Source organism: Giraffa tippelskirchi, chromosome 8, assembly GCF_054371585.1.
Source record: "Giraffa tippelskirchi isolate mGirTip1 chromosome 8, T2T-mGirTip1v1.2.pri, whole genome shotgun sequence".
NCBI classification, from domain to species: domain Eukaryota; kingdom Metazoa; phylum Chordata; class Mammalia; order Artiodactyla; family Giraffidae; genus Giraffa; species Giraffa tippelskirchi.
This window is the reverse complement of record NC_137282.1, coordinates 106390462-106414484: the sequence shown is the minus strand read 5'-3', so window position 1 is coordinate 106414484 and position 24023 is coordinate 106390462. Positions and strand designations below refer to the sequence as shown.

The following is a 24023-nucleotide window of genomic DNA, read 5'->3' as shown; positions in this document are numbered from 1 at the left end:
AAGTAATTTTCTGTGGGTAGCTTAGATTTTTCTTTTTCCATTAGAAAGGACCTATAGGTTCATTCATCAGGACATATTTTTCTTCCTTTTAACCTTATCTTTGAAAGGCCTGTGGAGTTCTGCCTTACATTTATTGCTTAATAGACTTGAAAGACAGGAGAAAAGTGGCGGCAAGAACAGCTGAATAGAATTGTTGATTATGATTGACAAAGAGCTGCAGTGTGTAAGAGAGAAACAAAGGGGCCTCTGTGTGGTGGGAAGCATGTGACCAGCTGCCCCAGTTCGGCCAGAGCAGTTCCATTCGTTAGTCTATTTTCTGGATTTTCTTCAAGATTCTGATTGAACTCACTCCTTTCCAGAGCCGTTTCCCCTTTCCCTCAGTCCTCATAAGGGTTAAGAAAAAGTGAGACTCCTAAAATCAGCCTTATGAACGGTTTTATTCTCTTGGCTTTTTCCTCCACATGCTTTCTACAGCATAATCTCCAAATACTTTTGATCAAGGCTTTAACAAGTAAAGCATATGGCCCTGTTTATAAATTATATTCATGAGCTATTTATGTTAATACTTGGTGCTAATATATTACATGTCTTATAAAACACACAAAAGGAAAGTAAGAGTGATGCAAAACAAATAGGATTTTTCTTAATATCCACTCCCACCCCGCACCTTAATACATCATTTCCCTCCCAAGTTGTTTGTACCCTATTTTGGGAGTTTCTGACTAAAAGATAGTTGTGAGTTGACCAAGGAAAAGTATAGTCCAATCTGAGAAGCTGCATCCTCTTTAGGACATCATCTGGGGATGTGACAACTTGGGCAGCTTCCATAAGTATCTGGACACTTCCGGGAGGGCCAGGCAAAAACACAGGCAAGTGTCCAAGCCCAGGTTTCTGGAGACCTGAAACCTAGTTCTAGCCCCATCATTAAGTAGCTCTGTGACTCTGAAAAAATCACTTAACTCTCTGAATTTAATGTCAATGGTAGAAATAGTAATTTTCCTGCCCATTTCTGCTAATCGCTGTGAATATCAAATGAGGCAACAGATTTGCAACTTCCTGCCTATTCCTCCTAAGTATTACAAATACCAAACAAAGTAATGGATCTGCAATTGTTCTGTAAAGGATAACATGGAATAGAAATATAGGGCAATATTGTTACTCTTTTTAAAGATCATGGTAGGTAGGATTAGTTTCCCCCATTGTCTATTATATCAGCAAAACTAATTCACTATAGACTCACTTCCCTCTTGCTCTCCCCTACCAATATTAATGATCACTGGTGATCATCTAAGCCTTTTATTTTAGATTATAATGAACAGTTTCCCAACTTATCCTCTCAGGATTGAAAGAACATAAAAGGTAAGAAAAAGAGAACAATTCTAGGGGTGAAAGAATGCAGATTGTCTCAGCTCATGTTATGTTATGAATGAAGATACTGAAGCTCAGAGGCCTAAAGGATTTTTCCAGAGTCACACAGCTCAGAATGGAGCCACATTAGGACCTAGGCTTCCTATTTTGCAATTGATGTTGCATTCCAGGGGTGAGTCACAGCATCATAGTTCCCCAGTAAATCACTTTTTCCTCCTTGACTGTTTCTCTCAATAACAATCATGTCCTGATGAAATCCAGTCTCGATCAATTCTCCATCATAAAAGATTCTCTCCCTTTTCATATCCTTAAATCTTAAAAATAAATCCCACCCCCAAACTGTCTCCAATTCTTTCTTACTTTTTTTCTACTTCTGCTCTGCTGGCCTCCTTAGCTACCAGCAATGTTTTCTTGTCGTGAAAGGACTGTCCAGAGATGGCCACTTAAATGGCCACAGGTGTTTCTGCTCTGTAAGTAACTCAAGGTAAAATAACCTTTTCACAGACGGTAAAAATAAGAAGGTAAAAATAACCTTTGCACAGAAGACTCACACCAGAAGTGAGTGTGCCTGTTTGGACAGGAGAATTTAGAAATCAGTGATGGATATAGTAAGAGAAAAGGCATTTCATGGATGTGTGTCCCTCCTGAAAGCTATTACTTTCCTAAAGATGATTTTTCCAGTCAGGAGGGCCTTCCTCTTTCTTATTCTCTCCTATTCTTCTTTGGGCTCCAGCCTCGCTGCTTCCCAAACCACCTGTCCCAAACAGTGTCTGATCTAATGCGAAATTATGATCATGTTACCTTTTCAATGGGTTCCACTTTCCCCGACTGAGGTTGTTTCTAGGTATTTAATGGAAAAATATTCTCTATGAGTAAGATATACGAAGTCTCAGGATCTATGTTTCTATCGGGATAAAAACAAATGAGTGGATTCATTTGTAGAATGTCATTAAATGAAGTCTTGATCTAAGTTGTCACTATAAGATGGAGCAGTCACAGATCTAAAGCAAAGAGCTAGTAAGATTTTTTGTGATTTCCATTTATTCTTTGCTTTGTTCTCATAAAATATCCACTGGGTGGCTCAGTAGTAAAGAATTCTCTTGCCAGTGTAAGAGACCCAGGTTCAATCCCTGATCTGGGAAGATCCCACATGCCATGGAGCAATCAAATCTGTGTGCCACAACTATTGAGCCTGTGCCCTAGAGCCCATGCTCCACAACAAGAGCAGCCACCCCAATGAGAAGCCTGTGTCCTGCAACCACAGAGTAGCCCCCACTTGCTGCAACTAGAGAGAAGTCCACGCAGTACTGAAGGCCCAGCAGAGTCAAAATTAAAAATAAATAAATTGTTGTTGTTCAGCCACTCAGTCCTGTCTGACTCTTTATGATCCCATGGACTGAAGCACACCAGGCTTCCCTGTCCATCAACAACTCCCTGAGCTTGCTCAAACTCATGTCTATCAAGTTGGTGGTGCCATCCAACCATCTCATCCTATGTCATTCCCTTCTCCTGCCTTCAATCTTTCCCAGCATTAGGGTCTTTTCTAATGAGTCAGCTCTTTGCATCAGATGGCCAAAGTACTGGAGCTTCAGCTTCAGCATCAGTCCTTCTAATGAGTACTCAGGATTGTAGGATTGACTGGTTTGATCTCCTGGGAGTCCAAGGGACTCTTGAGAATCTTTTCCAACACCACAGTTCAAAAGCATCAATTCTTCAGCACGCAACTTTCTTTATGGTCCCGCTCTCACATCTATACATGACTATTGGTAAAACCATAGCTTTGACTAGATGGACCTTTGTTGGTAAAGTAATGTCTCTGCTTTTCAACATGCTGTCTAGGTTTGTCATAGCTTTCCTTCCAGGGAGCAAGTGTCTTTTAATTTCATGGCTGCAGTCACCATCTGCAGTGATTTTGGAGCCCAAGTAAACAAAGTTTGTCACTGTTTCCATTGTTTGTCCATCTATTTGCCATGAAGTGATGGGACTACATGCCATGATCTTCATTTTTTGAATGTTGAGTTTTAAGCCAGCATTTTCACTTTCCTCTTTCACTTTCATCAAGAGGCTCTTTAGTTCCTCTTCTATTTCTGCCATTAAGGTGGTGTCATCTGCACATCTGAGGCTATTGATATTTCTCCCAGCAATTTTGATTCCAGCTTCTGCTTCATCCAGCCCAGCATTTTGTATGATGTACTCTGCATATAAGTTAAATAAGCAAGGTGACAATATACAGCCTTGACGTACTCCTTACCCAATTTGGAACCAGTCTGTTGTTCCATGTCCAGTTCTAACCGTTGCTTCTTGACCTGCATACAAGTTTCTCAGGAGGGAGGTGAGGTGGTCTGGTATTCCCATCTCTTTAAGAGCTTTCCACAGTTTGTGGTGATCCACACAGTCAAAGGCTTTAGTGTGGTCAGTGAAGCAGAAGAAGATGTTTTTCCGGAATTCTCTTGCTTTTTCTATGATCCAATGGATGTTGGCTATTTGATCTCTGGCCTTTTCTAAATCCAGCTTGAACATCTGGAATTTCTTGGTTCACATACTGTTGAAGCCTAGCTTGGAGAATTTTAAGCAATACTTTGCTTGCATGTGAGATGAGTGCAATTGTGATATAGCCTGAAACTTCTTTGGCATTGCCTTTCTTTGGGATTGGAGTGAAAATTGACCTTTTCTAGTCCTGTGGCCACTGCTGAGCTTTCCAAATTTGCTGGCATACTGAGTGCAGCACTTTAACAGTATCATCATTTAGGATTTCAAATAGCTCAACTGGAATTCCATCACTTTCACTAGCTTTGTTTGTAGTGATGCTTCCTAAGGCCTACTTGACTTTGTACTCCAGAATGTCTGACTCTTGGTGAGTGATCACACCATCATGGTTATATGAGTCACTAAGATCTTTTTTGTATGGTTTTTCTGTGTGTTTTTGCCACCTCTTCTTAATATCTTCTTTTGTTAGATTCATACCGTTTCTGTTCTTTATAATGCACATCTTTGCATGTGTATTCCCTTGGTATCTCTAATTTTCTTGAAGAGTGTTCTAGTCCTTCCCATTCTATTGTTTTCCTCTATTTCTTTGCATTGATCACTTATGAAGGCTTTGTTTATCTCTCCTTGCTATTCTTTGGAACTTTGCATTCAGATGGGTATATCTTTCTTTTTCTCCTTTTCCTTTCACTTCTCTTCTTTCCTTAGCCATTTGTAAGGCCTCCTCAGACAACCATTTTGCCTATTTGAGTTTCTTTTTCTTGGGGATGGTTTTGATCACTGCCTCCTCTACAATGGAACCAATCTCTATCCATAGTTCTTTAGGCACTCTATCAGATCTAATCCTTTAATCTATTCGTCATTCCACTATATAGTTGTAAGGGATTTGATTTAGCTCATATCTGAATGGCCTAACGATTACATAAAACATAAAATATCCACATGGTGTGTAATAGGATCAGAATGCAAATAACCAGATCACCAGTGCAACTTTTGAGAGCAAAGAAAAATTTATGTTTACTCTATTTTGAATATATCTTTTTGGGAATTTCTGGCCATTTAATTATCACCCCTGTTTGCGCACAGGAGAAAGTCCAGCATTTTCTAGTTTATCCCTGCTCCCACCTGAGTGTATATGTGCGTGAATGCTCAGTTATTCCGTTGTGTCCAATTATTTGTGACCCCACATAGCCCACTAGTCCCCTTTGTCCATGGGATTTCCCAGGCAAGAATACTGGAACAGGTTGCTATTTTCTTCTTCAGGGCATCTTCCCAACCTTGGGATTGAACCTGCATCTCCTGCATTGGCATGCAGGTTCTTTACCACTGAGCCACCTTGGAAGTCCACCTGAGTGTGTAGTGTATAGTTATATAGTATGTTTGGCACCAAAGCCCCTATCAAAGTCCCTAGCACAGAACAGGTGTCTCATTAATGATTATTACACTGAACTAACTGGTTGTTAAGCCCAGAAAAACCACAGTTAAGAAGCTGAGATATTTGTCTTTCTCTAAATATTTATATTAAACACAACATGAGTTCAAACTTGGAAAAAAAAGTAATTAGACAGTGATGAGTTGGAGGAGGGAAAAATAGGACAGCAGACTCTGAGAGCTAGTCTGACACGTTTCAAAAAGTGAAAGAGATGAAAGCCCAGGGTTTCTTGGAATGTGTCATGAGACTCCTAAGACAAAAAGTCTATTAAATAATCACTAGGAGGAGGTGAATCTTGAGCACACAAGATGGAGAAGAAAGGGGGGTAGGACAGGAGGTGCATGTGGGAGCCTGGAATTGCCTACTCATAGTCTCCTCTTCCTTCCTTCCCATTCCAGACTCCACACATTGCCTGGGTAAAGGGGGTGTTAGTGTCAAAGGAGGAAGGAATGATTCCTTGCTTCTCTACCTCTCATTCCTCCAGCCCTACCCAAAGTTAAACATACATGTTGGAACAAAAGAAGCTCTCTGACCACTAAGCTCTGATGTAGCATACAATATAGTCCAAATACATCTGTTGGCCTTGGTTAGGAAAGGTTTTTGTTCTGAAGCCACACAAGTCCTTCAGTATAGGTGGGTGTGCATGCATGTGTACATGTGCCTCTGTGTGTGTGTGTTTATTGGTATGGGGGTGATCAGCTTTAACCTTAGGCTAGATTCACCATGCTAATAAATATTTTTAACTTCCAAGGGTCACTAGGTTCACACTGAAGTTTAACTGTAGTACAAATAGAAATATGTGAATTTTTTAATATCATTATTAGAAGGTAAAACAACCAGCTAACCAACCTAACAACAACAGTAACAACAAAACCTAGCTTCAAGTTTTAAACTTACTTTCAAGATTATGTTCATATTATAAAAAGCTCTCAAAATACAATTGGTGTTTTAAAACTGACACAATTTTATTCTACAGGCTATGTACCAGATACCCTCTTGATCAAATGCTTTTATCTTCTGTTACTTCTCCATTTTAAGACCTTTTCTCTTTCCTTTAAAGAATTCCAGAAGCCTGATTAAACCAGTTTGAAAACTCCATCAACTAGAGTTTACAGGTGAGATCTCAAAGGCTTGGATGATTTGGGAAACTTTCATAAATATCTTTCAGAAATGTTCAGCTGCCTCAAGTTCATGTACAGCATTCGAAGATTTGGAGGAAAGGAAAGCTGAAGGTCCACACTGCTCTGTTCAACACAAAAGCCTCAGGTGGCCATGAGTGCTTAGGTGGGCACAAAGAGTGCAGCTAAGGACATTTTAGTATGATTGGAACAACTTGGATACAGGAATATACTTCAAAAATTTAAGTGTGTGAAATCTAAGTACAGATCATGGCTTTCAGCTGAAACTTAGGTATCTGAATTGAGATATGCTCTGAGTGTAAAATACTGGATTCTGAACACTTTCTATGAAAAATAGATGTCGTTAATATTATTGTATTATATTGAGTAAATGTGAAAATGATCATAGTTTGGATATACTAGGTTGAATACAAAGAATTGTTAAAGTTGTTTTACCACTTTCTTTCCACTCATTTAATGTGACTACCAGAAAATTCGAGATTATATATATGACTCACATTGTAATTTTCACTTGATAGTGCTGGTCCAAAGGGCAGTTTTGACTTAAATATAACTATTGTAGTTCATCCACCTGCCTTATCATATCTCTGGCAGTAAGCTTTAATGTTTATTTGTCAAACGTGTTTCTTTGTGTTCAAATAGAAGTGCTTAAATCTTCAAAGGGAAATTGAGGTGACGGGGGAAACAAACCAAAAGGGATGAAAGGCTGTAACAAATGAGCTTTCTTCTCCAGGAAAAAGCAAATGGAGTCACTTCTTATCGTGGTCACAAAATTTCGCTCTAATTCTTGAGTGAAATATACATATATACATACATAATATATTTGAATGACATAAATACACATATATACATGTATATATATATTGCTGTATATATATATATATATATATAGGGAGAGAGAGAGAAAGAGGCATATCTTGAAGATAGAGTAGATTCAGTTCTAGACCACCTCAATAAACTGAATATTGCTACATTCACACAAATTTTTTGGTTTCCTAGTGCATTAAAACATATTTATGCTATACTTCAGCCTATTAAGTGTGCAGTAGCATTATATCTAAGAAAAACAATGTATTACTGCAGTCAATGGGGTCAAAAAGGGTCAGACATGACTTAGTGACTAAACAACAACAAATCGTTGTACAAAATTGTAAAGCCACTATACCCCAATTAAAAAAAAAAATACATACCTTAATTAAAAATATTTAGTGCTTAAAAAATGTTAACCATCATCTGAGCCTTCAGCAAGTCAGTCTTTCTACAATAGTAACATCAGAGAACACTATTCACAGATCACCATTACAGATGCAATAATAAAGAAAAAATTTGAAGTATTGCAAGAATTACCAAAATGTGACATAGAGACGCAAAGTGAACAAATGGTATTGGAAAAATCATGGCAATAGATTTGCTCGATACAGGATTGCCACTAACCTTCAGTTTGTAAAAAAAAGGCACCATCTATTTGTGAAGCATATAAAGTGAACTGCAATAAAACAAAGTATGTTTTTATGTATACATATATGGTCACTGATAGAATCACAGAGAAGTGGAAGTTACAACAAGGTGGAAAGTGGAAAGGAAATTTCATCCTCACCAATGTTCCATGACACTGTATGGGAAAAAAAAATGGGAATGGGAGAGGGGTGCTTTAAGAATGGTATTGTCAATGGAACTTTGACCTGATAGGAAACACATTTACAACAATACAATGACTATAAAATGTCAAGAATTGAGGATGGGAAACTGGGGGTCAGTGAAGAACACAATTCATGACATTTTTAAATAAGAGAATTTTCTTTGGATATTTTCACTTTTTTCTTTCCAGAAGGTTTATCCCAGCTCAGAGTTAAGCAGCTTATGTACCTTAAAATTGCTTTACTTGCAACCTCTAATACCAGCTCTCAGATCAGTGCTGGATACAGTGTCCATGACTCTGGCAGCTTGGATTCTCTATGTGCCACTGCCTCTTATATGGCAGCTGCACCTCCAAACATCTCTAGTGCCTAATCCAATCAGCAGCTCCATTATCCACACCATCACCATGTAGAAACCTTAGACCATCTCAACTTCTTCCTTACCTCCCTAGCACCCACTCAGTCAATCATCACCATGTCCAGAATCTCTCAACTCTATCCTCTCTCTTCATTTCCACTCATCATCTCTACACTAGATCCAAAACCTCATAAATCATCTCTCAGTTTTCAGAATTACCCATTTGGACCCATACTTCAAAAACTTTCAATAAAGTATCTATGTAAAATTTAAATCCAATGGCATCATTTCCCATTTAAATACATTCAAGGATTACACATCATCTATAGAATTCAGGGGCTTCTTTTTGGCTGGCCCACAAAGCCCTTGGTACCTGCCACCTACTCTCCAACCTCTATACTTCATGATTTGTTACCTCTTGACTCATAATTAATGTTTACATAATATCAACTGCTTTTGATTCCCTGCAGACCCTATGGTATTTTATGACTTTCTGTCTTTGCTTATACTTGTCCCTCCATCTGAAACACCTTTTCCATTTATCTTAGTGTTGCTTATCCTTCAAGATGCAATTCAGTTATAATCTGTCACAGGAAGTCCTCCCCAAATCCCAGGTTGAGCTGTGGGCACTCTTCTCTCTCTCATGGCACAGGGGGCATATTTCTAGTTTAATATTTAAATTTCTTATATGGAAATCATTAAAAGTATATGCTAAGTGTCTGTCTCTTCTTCTAGACTTTAAGTCCCATTACAGTAGGGACTAAAACTTAGGTATCTTTATAGTCCCACTGTTAGCATCAGCTGACTTTCGGTAAATGATTACCAGAATGACTTGAGCAAGGGAAAGTGTCTAAAGGGGTTGGGGTTGGAAGACTCTACACCTGTAAAGTCAGAGTTCATATTCTTGGTGGCCTCACCCTTGAGCAAGGAGATGAAATTGCAGGAAAGTAATAACATAGTAGCAGAATGAGAGTGAAGGAAGAAGGCAGCCACAAGCTCTTGACATAAAAATGTTCTAGAGGGAAGAACTTATATAATCAGTGATACCTGGGGTACTCTCACTGGTAGCCTGGAGTCTGGACCCTTCTGTGCCTGTCCTCCAGGAATCATGTGGCCTTGTTAGAAAATTGTCCATCTCTGGACCTTTCATTCTACCTTCACAAGTTATTTTCACCCATATAAAACAACTGTGGATTCAGCAAGTTGTAATTTTCCAAAAGACAAACGAATCTGATTATGTTTATGATTAAAGCAAGGCCTAGTGGGTTTAAGAGCCAGCCCTTGGGAAACCAACACATCAACTCTCAGGATGAAGAACAGAGTGAAAAGCAACGTCCAAATGACTTACCCAATGGTTGTTTCAAGAAAGTTTTCTGATGACTTTTCCAGTTGGCAACCAACACCTAGTGGTCTGCAGTGTGATAGCTCTCCATTTCCAATCCAGCAAGATCAGTGGGACCTGGAAGATTGAATTGGCACTCTTAACCTCTTGCTCAGCACCAAGTATTTGCCTAGATCAGTGACTAAGGGAGTGGTTGGCTTTCTTTTATGTTCAGTACATGTACTAGGCAGTGTGTGCTTTGAGGATGATGACTAACATTTCATCTCCTACTTTATTGATACCATTTTAATGTTATCTAAGGGATGAAAACTCAACAAATCCCCATAATGAAGAACTTCTGTCCAGAGGGAAGCCAGTGAAAAGTGGAGTTTCCTCTCACAGCCTCTTTTCCCATGTTTGCCTTTGGCTTTATTACAGTAGCAAACCAATCACCTTAAGAACTGATCTGTGGCTTGAAATTTTCCAAGCCAGATGTGGAATTGAATGTGCAGATTAACAATGGGAAAGCATATTTGAAAAGCTTTCAAGCCCATTTGAACTTGCGTAGGTTTCTCATGCACTCTGTTAGCCCAAAGTTTATGAAAGGGTCTGTGTTCTTGGACCGTGGTGCCTGGAGGCTGGTAGTCAGGCAGGTATTTCCACACCAAGACAGTGAGACAACTGTAGCCCTGGAAAATGCACCCAGCAGCCTCTCCTACACTTCTGGGCAGGGAGCTGGCCTCAGGAAAGTATAGTGTGAGTGGAGACAGCAGGAAGAGGTAGGCAGAGGAGCAGTGACAGCAGAAAAAGCAACAAGGTCAACACTAATAGCCGAGTAGCAGGAAGGAGGTGATGAGCTGGTAAGAGAGGCCAGCCTGACAACCCTGCATTATGTTGTCAAAGGCTAAACCAAGCAGTCTTACTTCCTTTTCAACTGTGGGAAAGGGTGATTATGACTGAGCCTGGTTTCCCACATCATTCTCTAGTGATCATACCTCTCCAAATGTTAAGCAGCTGAGAGACAACATTGTAGGCAAGACCAGCTGCTGAGTCCAGATGGAAAGGGCTTGGTAAAGGTAAAATGATGTGTTGCCCATGCAACACTACATATATTTAAAAATTAAACTTTCTTTATACCATGACATGCATTGTGAAGGTTTTCCACCCAACCTCTTGTGTTAACAGATAGTCGTTCCCAAGCGTGAATAGCAGAAGTGCACACTCGTGTACCAAATGCCTACTGCATGAAGGGACCAGCTGTTGGTCCCGGCCATCTGCTAACCCAGATGGATTCTCTTTAGGAAATGAACACCTCGTATAACACACAATGTGGCCTCTTCTGAGCCCCAAATGGACCGGTGCTGTCAAGTCCTCTCAAGGAAAATGTCAGTGGCCAAATGCTGTTCTGTTCAAGCACAGAACTTTTACTGCTTGGTAAAGGCAGATGACTACAGACGATGACAAGGACACCAGGGCTCCATTTCCTTGTTATCTCCTAACATTTGTAGAATGAGTCATTGGGTACCCTGTGGTTGTCCTCACACACTGCTCATCTCTGTGATAGTACTCGTGTCGAGATCAGTGTTACTGCTGGAAACTCATCACCCGTCACCTCTCCCATCTGCTCACCAACTCTATCACCACTGACTTTGATGTTCTGTCCTCAGCCCTGGGCCTTTGCAATTGTACTCTCCCATCCTTGTCCTTGAGGGGCTAACTCCCTTAGGTTCACAACATCACAACCCTAAAAAGACTTCCCCTGACCATCTCATCAACTTCTTCCTCCAATCCACTCCCCTTCATCTCCACACATTCTATTACCCTAACCCTGTCTAATTTCTCTGTAGGCACTTTTAACTATCTTAAAACTATATGAATGTTTATTTAGTCATTTTGATATATCTGTCTCTGCCTGCAACTAAAATGTGGGATCGGAAGAGGCATGGACTTTTTCTCTCTTCTTTACTGGTTTCTGGTGCCAAGACAGTGCTTGATACGTGGTGGAGGAGGCAGGCAACAAATATCGGTTAACTGAGTGAATGAGTGGATGATGAGAGGAAAACGTATGGTTAACTGGCTTGTTCTCCACCATTCCGTTAGGCAGAGACAGGGATGTGACTGAAACCAGGTCTCTGGATTTCAAATTCCATGCTATTTCCTGTACACAAGGTTGCCTCTATTACAAAACTTACACTTGGCTTCAATGTTTATTAAAGGGGAAAATGAACTAATCTCGACAGGAATCCTAAGGCCTGTCACCACTCTTATGATCTGGAAACACTCTGATGAATTATTATCAGGAGTTTTATTTTTAACCCTCCTAAAGCTAAAGCAGTACTTTCCCGAAAGGAATGCAAAGCTATACATCCAAGACAATAGTTTGTAGAAGAGTGGGAGCTAAGAAGCCTCAATGAATTTCAGATGTTTCCAATTAGCTCCAAAAAATGAGTGATACAAAAGGACTTCCAGAGGTTGCATATTAATTTCAAGTAAACAAATTATAATGCTAATTGCACTATGTTGCTCAAATGGTCACCTTAAATATGAGTGATAGAAACTTTCCTGAATGCTTATGTCCTCTGATGGAAAAATCTCTCCCTTTGAGATCTGTGGCACTTGCTTTATACCATTTGTAAGATCCCCACCATAAGATCTACACATGTAAAAGATTACACATATTCTAAAAACTTTATTATGTACTTAAATACATATTAAGCATTTATATCCTTATCAAGTATTTTTCAGATATAGAAGTGATATATGGTCATCATAGAAAATTTGGAAAATAAAACTCCTAAATGAGAAAATCATCCATATTTTACAGATGAACTGTGGAATCATTGAGCCAAGTTCAACAAAGAAAAATTCTGCTGAAATTGCATTTGATACTTCTTTTCATGTTTATACTTCATGAAGCTTACAAATTGTGAATAATTGTTGTTTTTATAATATTCAGGTTGCAATTATATAAGCATGATATATATTCCCATTTGATTATTTTTTAACTTATTTGTTTATTTGTTTATGTCTCTGCTGGGTTTTCCTTGCTGCCCTGGCTTTTCTCTAGTTGCGGCAAGTGGGGCTTCTCTTCGTTGTGGTGTGTGGGCTTCTCATTGTGGTGGCTTCTGTTGTTGTGGAGCACAGGCTCTAGAGAACACAGGCTTCAGCTTCTGTCCATGGGCTCAGTAGTTGCGGCTTCCAGGCTCTGGAGCATAGGCTCAATAGTCATGGCGCAAGGACTTAGTTGCTCTGTGACATGTGGGATCTTCCCAGACCAGGGATAGAACCCATGTTGCCTGCATTGACAGGCAGATTCTTTACCACTGAGCCACCAGAGAAATCCCCATTTATTTAGTTTTAAAAACCTAATCTCAGTATATATAAATGCATTATAGATACATATTATACCTACATTATATACACAAAAATTTTTCAAATATATGTAGGACTTAAAGAATCCAAAACTTTACTGAAGTATATAAACAATACCTGACTATATATCTGAATAATATATGTATTGTATATATATATATATATAGAAATATATGCATATATATTTTGAATAATATATGGATCACCCTGCATATTGCTTTATGTTTTTTGAAATTGAAAACAAATTGTAATAGCTCCATTACATTGTATCATGTGATTGTTACATATACTATTTAATTATTGTCATACTGTTGGTTATTTAAGTAGGTTCCAAGTTTTTACTCAAAGCAATGTTGAAATGAACATCCTAATGCACAGATCACTGTACACCTCACTGATTATTTTCCTTGGGTTTTCAGTAGCAGATTTGTAAGACTGAAATCTATGAACTTCTCAAAGAATCTTGATAGAATAGTACCAAATATTTTTTCTATAAAGGTTGAATTAATTGACATGCCTTTGATATCTCAATTTAGTTTATGATTGCTTTCTTCTAATATCTGCTAAATTTGCATGCAAACATGGTATTTCTCATTCTAGTTCACATTTGTTTGAGTGATGAGGTTGATATTTGGGAAAAATGTTCCTGAAATCTGACCTAATTCCAGGTTGTTTTAGGGAAATAGTAAATGGTGGATTGAGAACTATTTAATAGTTAGTTTTGCGGGGCTCATTTGGAGCACATGCTGATTTCTCTGGTGTAAATACTTCTACCATAGCCCATTTCAAGCTGCCAGCATGATATGATTCAACATGGAGCTGGGAAGAGATGTATTCAGTGGACTCTAGCAAGTGAGGACTTCCCTGGTGGCTCAGAAGGTAAAGAATCTGCCTGCAGTGCAGGAGACCCGTATTTGATCCCTGGGTGGAGAAGATCCCCTAGAGGAGGGAATGGGAACCCCCTCCAGTATTCTTGCCTGGAGAATCTCATGGACAGAGGAGCCTGGTGGGCTACAGTCCATGAGGTCGCAAAGAGTCAGACATGACCGAGCAACTAACACAGAAAGTGCGGATGAGCTGGAGTCTCATCACTGGAGTCCCACACATCACTGGAGTGTGGTTTTATGTTTAAATAATGTTTGGAGCTGTGGTCAGGTTTGGGTTCCCAGACTGTGTTACTAGCTCACTGTGTTACTAGCTTTGTGATCTTGGGCATGCATATCATACACAGGTTTTTTTGCAGATGTAATAAGATAATTCAAGTATTTAATTCAGTTTCTAGCCCAATGTAATAAACACATAATAGCTATTATTATTATTTTTTATACAGCTCTAGTAATGTTTGTTTTTTCTTTTGTTGAATCATCTGTTCCTATTCCTTGACCATTTATCTTTCAGGTTATCACTCTTTTTCTTATTGACTTACAAACATTTTACATATTATAGAGTATTAACCAATTTACATATTAACCAATATGTGGATATTAGCCATTAGGAATATTTTTGTATTATTTTAAAATTTTTGCTTCTTAATTGAATATATGCTTTTAGACAATTAGAAATTAAAAATAATGTTTAGATATGTTTGTGATTACTTCTATTGTATTTATTCTTAGAAACATCTTATATCACATAACCACACATCCCATTAATATATGTTTTTAAATTTTTCTCTAGGTACTTTTCTGATTTTACTTAGTACATTTAGCTGTTTAAATGTCTTACAACTTTTTTGGTGTATGATATGGGTGAGAAACTAATATTTAAGTATATAACTTGTTAGCTATGAACTACTGTGAACTATGTACTATGAGCTTATCTCTCATTATCTCACTTTCCTCATTTGTAATTAAAGATGATAATATGGCCAACTTCATAGTATGTTAGAGAACTATTCTAAGTCCTAACATGTAAAGCACAGACAGCACTATGTGATGCATTGTGAGTGCCAGATGGGATTAGCTGTCTCCTCTTCCTCATCATTGTCATCATTACTATTATCAGCATCACCATCCTCTGTTTTATGTGTCCCATCCTTTCCTTATTGATTTTTTTTTTCTCTTAAAGAAGACACTTTACTAGCAAAGCAAAACAAATAAGATGCCATTCACTGCCAACAAATAAATTCTGACACACTTCTACTTGGGACCTGAGCCCAGCTTTTACAACTGAAAATGTAGCTGTGGGGGCACCTGTGGGATTCAGTTGTCTCCTATAGGCAAGCTGTTGGAGAGGCAGTCTGGAGACTGCTTTCACCTTGCAATTCTTTATACACAGAAATAAGGTGCTCCATGACACTGTCCTTCCCAAGTCTACCCCTGAAGCTGGAGCTTTGGACTTGTTTGTCCTGGACACTGTGTGGGTGATTCTACAAAGAACAAACAGAACTGAAGGGTCATAGTCTGGTCCTGTTCAGAAACCTGAAACTTCTTTGGGAAATTTAATCTAAATAGAGAGCCATTCATTGCCTTACAGACACCTAAGTACTGATTGTCAAGACGAAGCTAAGCTGTGATTTCAGGGGTCCACAGAAAGGCTTCTGCCTCTGCCTCAAGTTTCCCGTCTGCAAACTGGAAACTAAAACTAAGTATGCTGCTCCACACTTCAATACAAGTATTGGAGGAGTATTTGGTCAGTTTTCACTGTGAATAAATGAATACCTTGTATGATTATTTGCACTAAGGTGTACATGGCTGATCTAAAATTTTGGCTCAAAGTTCGGAGAACTGACTGTTGTTTGTCCCCTGCACAATTAAAGAAGTGGGGTGGGGGGTGCTTCAGTAAAGATTAAGGCAAAGGGACAATAGCAATAAAGCCTGGCTCTGGTTACAACAGCTGTACATATGTGCTCAGGTTACAGTCCATGGGGTTTCCCAGGAAGGAATATTGGAGTGGGTTGCCATTTCCTTCTCTAGGGGATCTTTCTGACCCAGGGGTTGAACAAATGTCTCCTGAGTATCCTGCATTGGCAGGCAGATTCTTTATTTCTGTGCCACCTGGGAAGCCCAGAACAGTTGTATATCATCCCCAAAACAATTTCCTGGTTTTATACAGTGAACTTTTCATCACAACGTGACACGTTACTATGTCAATGTGATTGTGTGTGTGTGCGTGTGTGTGCGTATTTCCCACTACACAACTTTGAACAATACATCAAACTCGGTGGCCATAATCAGTTGAATATTGCTTTAATTAATCATTTTGTTTCCCTCTTTATAGCCTTCTAGTCAACTGGGAATCAGTGGGTTGCTCCTCCCTCCAGGGAAGATTTTCTAGGAGCACATGCTTTATTACTGGGTTAGTGGACATATAAGCAGAAGAAAAGCCTTCACAGGGAGGTGTGGCCCCTACTCTGGGAAGTGTAGGGGGCTCCTATAATGTGGCTCAATTTTAACTTTTCTGAGAAAGTTTTTATTTCCTTCACTTTGGAAGGATAATTTCTCAGGATGTAGAATTCTAGGCTGGTGGGTTTTTTTCTCTCAACACATTAAGTATCTTACACTACTGTCTTCTTGCTTACAGGCTGAGTAGAGGTAGATGCAATTCTTACCTTCGCTCTTTGACAGGTGTGTCTTTTTCCCTCTCTGGCTTCCTTCAATATTTTCTTCTAGCTTTAATTTGCTTCAGTTTGAAAATGAGATGCCTAGATGTAGTGCTTTTTTTTTTTGGCACTTATCCTGTTTGGGGTTCTATGAGTTTCTTGCAGCTGAGGTTTGGTGTCTGACATGAATTTGGGAAAATTCTCAAAAAATAAGATACAAGCATGGTTCTGAAGCAACTAATAAAATATGTCTCCACTTAAATTGCAATGCTTTTCAAAAATATTTTTTAGTTATTTTTGAGTATTTGGTTTCACTTTCAGGTGAAGTTAGAATAATCTTATATTTAAAAAAGAACACCCTGTTTGAATTTTAAATGAAATATTAACTTGTGGAGATTGAAAATAATAAAATATTCATCTTGGAAAAAAGTGTGTGTGTGTGTATGTATGTATACATAATCAATTAATATTTTATCATGTGTGTAAATATACATACTAATTAATAGAAATATATATAAAAATATATGAAAGGACTATGTATATACATTAAAGAATATGTATTTATGAATATGTATATATTTATATGCAAATGTGTGCACTTTCTTCATCTCTAGACTGCAAATTCCTTGAAAATATAAACTCTATTTCTTTTGCAATGTGTTGGCCCTGGCCAAGTGCCTTTTATATTTTGAGCAAATGAATCTAGGTTCACTTTTCACATGGAGGGAACAGGTTAGACAATGCCTCCCATACTTTTTCCAAGAGATGGATGGAAAATAATTACATCTGAAATTTAATTTTTTCTTTTCTCCTTTATATCCAGATTTGAAGGGATGCTACTGATGAGGTGAGGGTAGAATATAAGGGAAATGGTATAGGACATCTCATGCACACAAAGACAGCAGATTCTACAAACTAAGAATTATATCTCAATATCTTCAGAAAAATTTCTTTATCCTTGGTACATGATAGAATTATTGTTCACCAGGAAGGGATATAAAGAAATGGAGAAATCAGTAATTTAACTGTGGCCAGATAGTTACTCATTGCAATAAGGGGGATGATAAACAAATGATGAAATTCTCAAATTGACTTGCTTAATGTGAGAGCTTTAAACTCAGTCTCCAGCTATGAGTTAAGGTGAAGAATAAATTACACAATTGTTCAATGGATATGATCAGTGTAGACTATGCAGAGTATATCACTCAAAATGCCGGGCTGGATGAAGTACAAGCTGGAATCAAAATTGCTGGGAGAAATACCAATAACCTCAGATATGCAGATAACACCACCCTTCTGGCATAAAGTGAAGAAGAACTAAAGGGCCTCTTGATGAAAGTGAAAGAGGAGGAGAGTGGAAAAGTTGGTTTAAAACTCAACATTCAAAAAATGAAGATCATAGCATCTGGTTCCATCACTTCATGGCAAATAGATGGGGAAACAATGGAAACCGTGACAGACATTATTTTCTTGGGCTCCAAAATCACTGCAGATGGTAACTGCAGCCATGAAATTAAAAGACATTTACTCCTTGGAAGACAAGTTATGACCAACCTAGACAGCATATTAAAAAGCAGAGACATTAAGGTCCATCTAGTCAAAGCTATGGTTTTTCCAGTAGTCATGTATGGATGTGAGAACTGAACCATAAAGAAAGCTGAGTGCTGAAGAATTGATGTTTTTGAATTGTGGTGTTAGAGAAGACTCTTGAGAGTCCCTTGGACTACAAGGAGATCAAACCAGTCAATCCTAAAGGAAATCAGTCCTGAATATTCATTGGAAGGACTGATGCAGAAGCTGAAACTCCAATACTTTGGCCACCTGATGTGAAGAACTGGCCCATTGGAAAAGACCCAGATGCAGGGAAAGATTGAAGGCAGGAGGAGTAGGAGACGACAGAGGATGAGATGTTGGATGACATCACTGACTTGATGGACATGAGTTTGAGTAAGCTTTGGGCGTTGGTGATAGATAGGGAAGCCTGGCATGCTGCAGTCCATGGAGTCACATTCGGACGTGACTGAGCAACTGCCTGAACTGAGACTATGCATATGGATAATCCAGTCAAAAGAATTCTTTTCAATAGCAGTGATTTTTAAATTATGTAGAAATTTTGACTCTCTAATAATTTTTCCTGATTATAATCTTAATTCTATTTTTCAGTTCATAACTTTATAAAATATGTATAGTCTTTAAACCCTAATTATGTTTTATGATATTTAAATAATAATATATATTAGGTATAATTATTGAAATTACATTATTTATATATACTTGTTAAAGATTTTTATTGACACTTTAAAAACAACATGAATGTTTTAATTAAAAATCTAATTAGAAAAATAAATATAAAATGAGGTAATTTTATATATGTATGCAAATAAGCCATATGTTTGTCCACTCATGAATAGACAAATATGTTTATATCAAAAATTGTGTTCATTTAAACTTTCTCAGGTACCTTAATTATATAAACATTTCTGGGAAGAAGATAAAAAAATATGAATATAAGGTGACATTGAATGCTTTTCTTGTTTTAATTTTATTTTTACTTGTAGTAAGAACACATCACAGTTTATTATCTTAAAATTTCTAAATGTACAGTTCAGTAGTGGTAAGTATATTCACATTGTTGTACAGCCAATTTTCAGAATTTTTTATCTTGCAAAACTGAAGTGCCATACTCATGAAGGAACAGCTTCCCATTTTCCCTTGCCTCCAGCTTCTGGCAGCCACCATTCTGTGTTCTCTTTCTATGAATCTGACTACTCTAACACTTTGCACAATTGCAGGTATGCAGTATTTGCTATTTTGTAATTGGCGTATATACAGCATAATGTCCTTAATATTCATCTATGCTGAAGCACATGCCAAAATTGCCTTACTTTTTAATGATGAATCATACTCCATTATAAATACATACCACATTCCATTTATCCATTTATCTGTCCATAAGTACTTGGAGTGCTTCTATCTCTTGGCTGTTGTGAATAGTGCTGCTGTCAACACAAGTATACAGGTATCGCTTTGAGATCTGGCTTTCTAATTCCTTTGGATATATACCCAGAAGTGAAATTACTGAGTCATATGACAATTCAATTTTTAATTTTTTGAGGAGCCACCATTCTGTTTTCCAAAGCAACGATAAAATTTTACAATTCTACTAGCAATACACAAGTGTTCCAATGTCTCCACATTCTCACCAGCACTTGCTACCTTCTGGTTGGTTTGTTTTATGCAATAGCCATCCTACTGAGTGTGAGGTAGTATCTCATGGTGGCTTTGATTTACATTTCCTTAATGATCAGTCACGAATATTTTTTCATGTGCTTATTTGCCATTTGTATATCTTCATTGCAGAAATATCTATACCAGTCCTTTGCCCATTTTCTAACCAGATTGTTTTATTGTTGTTGTCAAATTATAGGAGGTTTTCCTATATTCTGGATATTAACAGCTTATTAGTTAAATAATTTGCAGTTATTTTGCCATTTTCTAGGTTGCCTTTTTGTTGTGTTGATTGTGTCCTTTGATGCATAGACGTCTTTGATTTTGGTGTAGTCCAACTTGTGCTTTTACTTTTGTTGCCTGTGCTTTTTGTGTCATATCCAAGAAATTCTTGCTAAATCCAATGTCATGAAGATGTTCCCCTATGTTTTCTTCCAAAGAGCTTTATACTTTGAGTTTTGCATCTTGGTCTTTTATTAAGTTTGAGTTACTTTTGTGTATGGTGTAAGGTAAGTGTACAACTTCATTCTTTTGCATATGGGCTTCCCTGGTGGCTCGGATAGTAAAGAATCTGCCTGCAATGCAGAGATCTGCGTTCAATCACTGGGTCGAGAAGATTCCCCCGGAGAAGAGAATGGCTACCCACTCCAGTATTCTTGCCTGGAGAATCCCATGGACAGAGGAGCCTGGTGGGCTACAGTTCATGGGGTTGAAAGAGTCAGACATGACTGAATAACTAACACCTTCATTTTTCATCCAGTTTCCCAGCATCATTTGTTGAAGCTGCTGCTGCTGCTGCTAAGTCGCTTCAGTCGTGTCTGACTCTGTGCGACCCCATAGACGGCAGCCCACCAGGCTTCCCTGTCCCTGGGATTCTCCAGGCAAGAACATTGGAGTGGGTTGCCATTTCCTTCTCCAATTTGTTGAAGAGAGACTGCCCTTTCCTCCACCAGATGGTCTTAACACCCTTGTTAAAGATCATTTGGCCATACATGTGACAACTTATTTCTGGGCCCTCTATCTATTCCATTAGTCTAAATGTCTGCGTTTATATCAGTACCACAGTATATTGATTACTATAGCTTTGTAATAAGTTTTGAAATCAAGAGTCTGAGAGTTTCAATTTTGTTCTTTTTCAAGGTCGTTTTGGTAATGCTTTTTCTTTAGCTTCTTATTTCTCACTCTTCTATTTCTTTAAATTTCCTTTTCTTAAATAGTTTCTGATATTTTCCTTTGCTTTTATAGTTTTTATATTACTGCATCCTTCACACCTGGATAAAAGATGGACCAAGACAGCCTAACTGAGTGACCCAAAAGTAGTTGTCTAAAGCAGGCAAGCCTTAACAGCATGTGGAATAAACCTCTAAATCTTTCTAAGGAAGGAAGTGTGGGGCTAGACTAGATACTTGAAGCAGGAGTTATAAACCTATGTACCTGCCCTATCTGTAGTTCTCATTAGTCATCCAATTTTGACCAAGTCTCTTCACCTCTTTAGACACCAGTTTTCTCAAGAATCAAAATGAGGAGGGGTGCTTGCTTCAACAGCACATATGTTAAAATTGAAAGGATACAAAGAAGATTAGCATGGCCCCTGTGCAAGGATGACACACAAATTCATGAAGCGTTCCATACTTTTGATGAACCTAGAATCTATTATACAGAATGAAGTAAGTCAGAAAGAGGAAAAACAACTATCATATACTAACAGATATGTATGAAATCTAGAAAGATGGTACTGATGTACCCATTTGCAGAGCAGCAATGGAGACACAGACATAGTGAACAAACTATGGACAAGGCTGGCAGCGGGGGGGAGGAAGGAGAGGGTGGGATGTATGGAGAGGGTAGCATGGAAACATACATTACCATATGTAAAATACATAGCCAGTGGGAAATTGCTATATGGTTCACAGAACTCAAACCAAGGCTCAGTAACAAAATAGAGGGGTGGGATGGGGAGGGAAGTGGAGGGGATGTTCAAGTGGGAGGTGACATGGGTAAAGTGAAGTGAAGTCACTCAGTCGTGTCCGACTCTTTGTGACTACATAGACTGTAGCCTTGGAGAAAGAAATGGCAACCCACTCCAGTGTTCTTGCCTGGAGAACCCCAGGGATGGGGGAGCCTGGTGGGCTGGCGTCTATGGGGTTGTACATAGTCGGACATGACTGAAGTGACTTAGCAGCAGCAGCAGCAGATTGTAGCCTATCAGGCTCCTCTGTCCATGGGATTTGCCAGGACGGTTGCCAGTGGGTTGCCATTTCCTTCTCCAGAGGATCTTCCCGACCCAGGGATAGAACCCGAGTCTCCCGCATTGTAGGCAGACGCTTTACCGTCTGAGCCACCATGGGTAAACCTATGGTTTATTCATGTTGATGTTTGGTAGAAACCAGCACAGCAGTGTAAAGCAATTATTCTTCAATTAAAATTTAATACATTTTTTAAAAAGGAGGGGGTAGTTTTCCAAACTCTAGAATTCTACCATTCCATAGGAAGATCAGATATAGGAACTGAATCTTAGCTCAGGCAATGCAAACCCTTGGGAACTGGCAGTCTGTTTTTGTCCTCTCTCTATTCTTTTTCTTTTCAATTATATTTCCTTTCTGACTCCCCATTACTTTCCTTTACTTTCTGGAAAATTCCTTTCACTTAATTTTGTTACCATTGTTTCTACTTTCTCAATTTTAAATTTAAAAATTTTCACTCCATTTTCAGAAAAGGAAAAAAAGTACTGATGTTCTAATCCTTATCCAACTAAATACCATGCCATACTCAATCCATTCTTAGGGAAAGTTCAGTTAATTATAGAGATGGCATCCAAAGAGGCTGAGTGGCTGAACATCTACATAGGAAAGAACTGGTAGATACATACCTCTATTCTCCACTTCTTGTCCCCATTTCTGAAATCTGCCATTGGGGATATGGAGAACAGTGAAAGGTGGGATATTCAAGCCCCCTTGGGCTTCCCTGTTAGCTCAGTTGGTAAAGAATCTGCCTGCAGTGCAGGAGACCATTGTTTGATTCATGGGCCAGGAAGATCGTTTGGAGAAGGGACAGGCTACCCACTCCAGTCTTCTTGGGCTTCCCTGGTGGCTCAGCTGGTAAAGAATCTGCCTGCAATGGGAGAGACCTGGGTTCAGTCCCAGGGTTGAGAAGATATCCTGGAGAAGGGAACAGCTACCCACTTCAGTATTCTGGCCTGAGGAATTCCATGGAATGCATAGTCCATGGGGTCACACAGAGACATGACTGAGCAACTTTCAGTTTCACTTTAAAGTCTCCTTATTTCTTCCCTCAGAGTATTAACTGATCCTTTCTGTCTCTTTTGTTGTTTTCTCAAATCTCTGACTTGGTCCCCCTAACTTGAATGACTCCATCTGGCTCAAGCTGGTCCCTTTCACTTCATCTTCTCTGTCATCCACCTTGCACATCACTGCCAGGCTAATCATAAAACTGTACCTAGAGTTGTCATTTGCTCAAAAATCTACAGTGGCTTCATGTTATCTTTGGTGTTAGTTACAAATTCTCCTGTTTGGCTTTCCAGGCCATCCATCATCTGATAGGACTTTATTTCCCAGCCCTTCCCAACAGGTTTTTAACAGCTCACTTCCTTTCATGCACGCTGCTCTTATTCCCAACCCTTTGCCATTGCCCACACTATTTTTTCATCATTGGTAAGAATATCTCTCCTCACCCTTGTCTACCCAGCAATTTGTGTCTCCTACATAAAGCTTACTTCAATTACTTGAGATAATATAGATTTTCCTCCTAATTTCTTAAAGCCTATAAAATCAACTCTATACAGTTCAGTATTTAATTTTTTAGTATTTGTGTTTTGTTTTCCCAGCTAGATTATAAACTCTTTTAGGAATGTGAACTTAAATTTTCCAATTTATAACACCACATGCAAATGAAAGATTCCATGATTATTTTTAGAACCAAAAATGTTTCAATGTGTTCACTGACCTATGTATTCAAGTCCCTGGAATTAATTGAGCACACAGAAGTATCTCGTGGCATATGCAGCATGCCATGGCTCTGAAAAAATTATTCTTAGTATTGACAGGAGACATTTAGTTCCAGTTCAGTCTCAGTCATGTCTGACTCTTTGCAACCGCATGGACTGCAGCATGTCAGGCTTCCCTA

The 24023-nt window shown here is 38.6% G+C and overlaps 1 long non-coding RNA gene and 1 other non-coding gene across 3 annotated transcripts in view; one reads left to right on the top strand and one right to left on the bottom strand.

Moving 5' to 3' along the window:
- The window catches only part of LOC145516781 (uncharacterized), a 164833-nt gene that overhangs the window by 40516 nt on the left and 100294 nt on the right, over nt 1-24023 (bottom strand). For both annotated transcript variants that reach the window (XR_014061759.1, XR_014061758.1), the window contains exon 4: nt 9767-9877. This is a non-coding gene — a long non-coding RNA (uncharacterized LOC145516781). The remainder of the gene's footprint in view (nt 1-9766; nt 9878-24023) is intronic.
- Nucleotides 21410-21516, top strand: LOC145519241 (U6 spliceosomal RNA). The gene has a single exon (XR_014063658.1). It is a non-coding gene; the product is annotated as a U6 spliceosomal RNA (small nuclear RNA).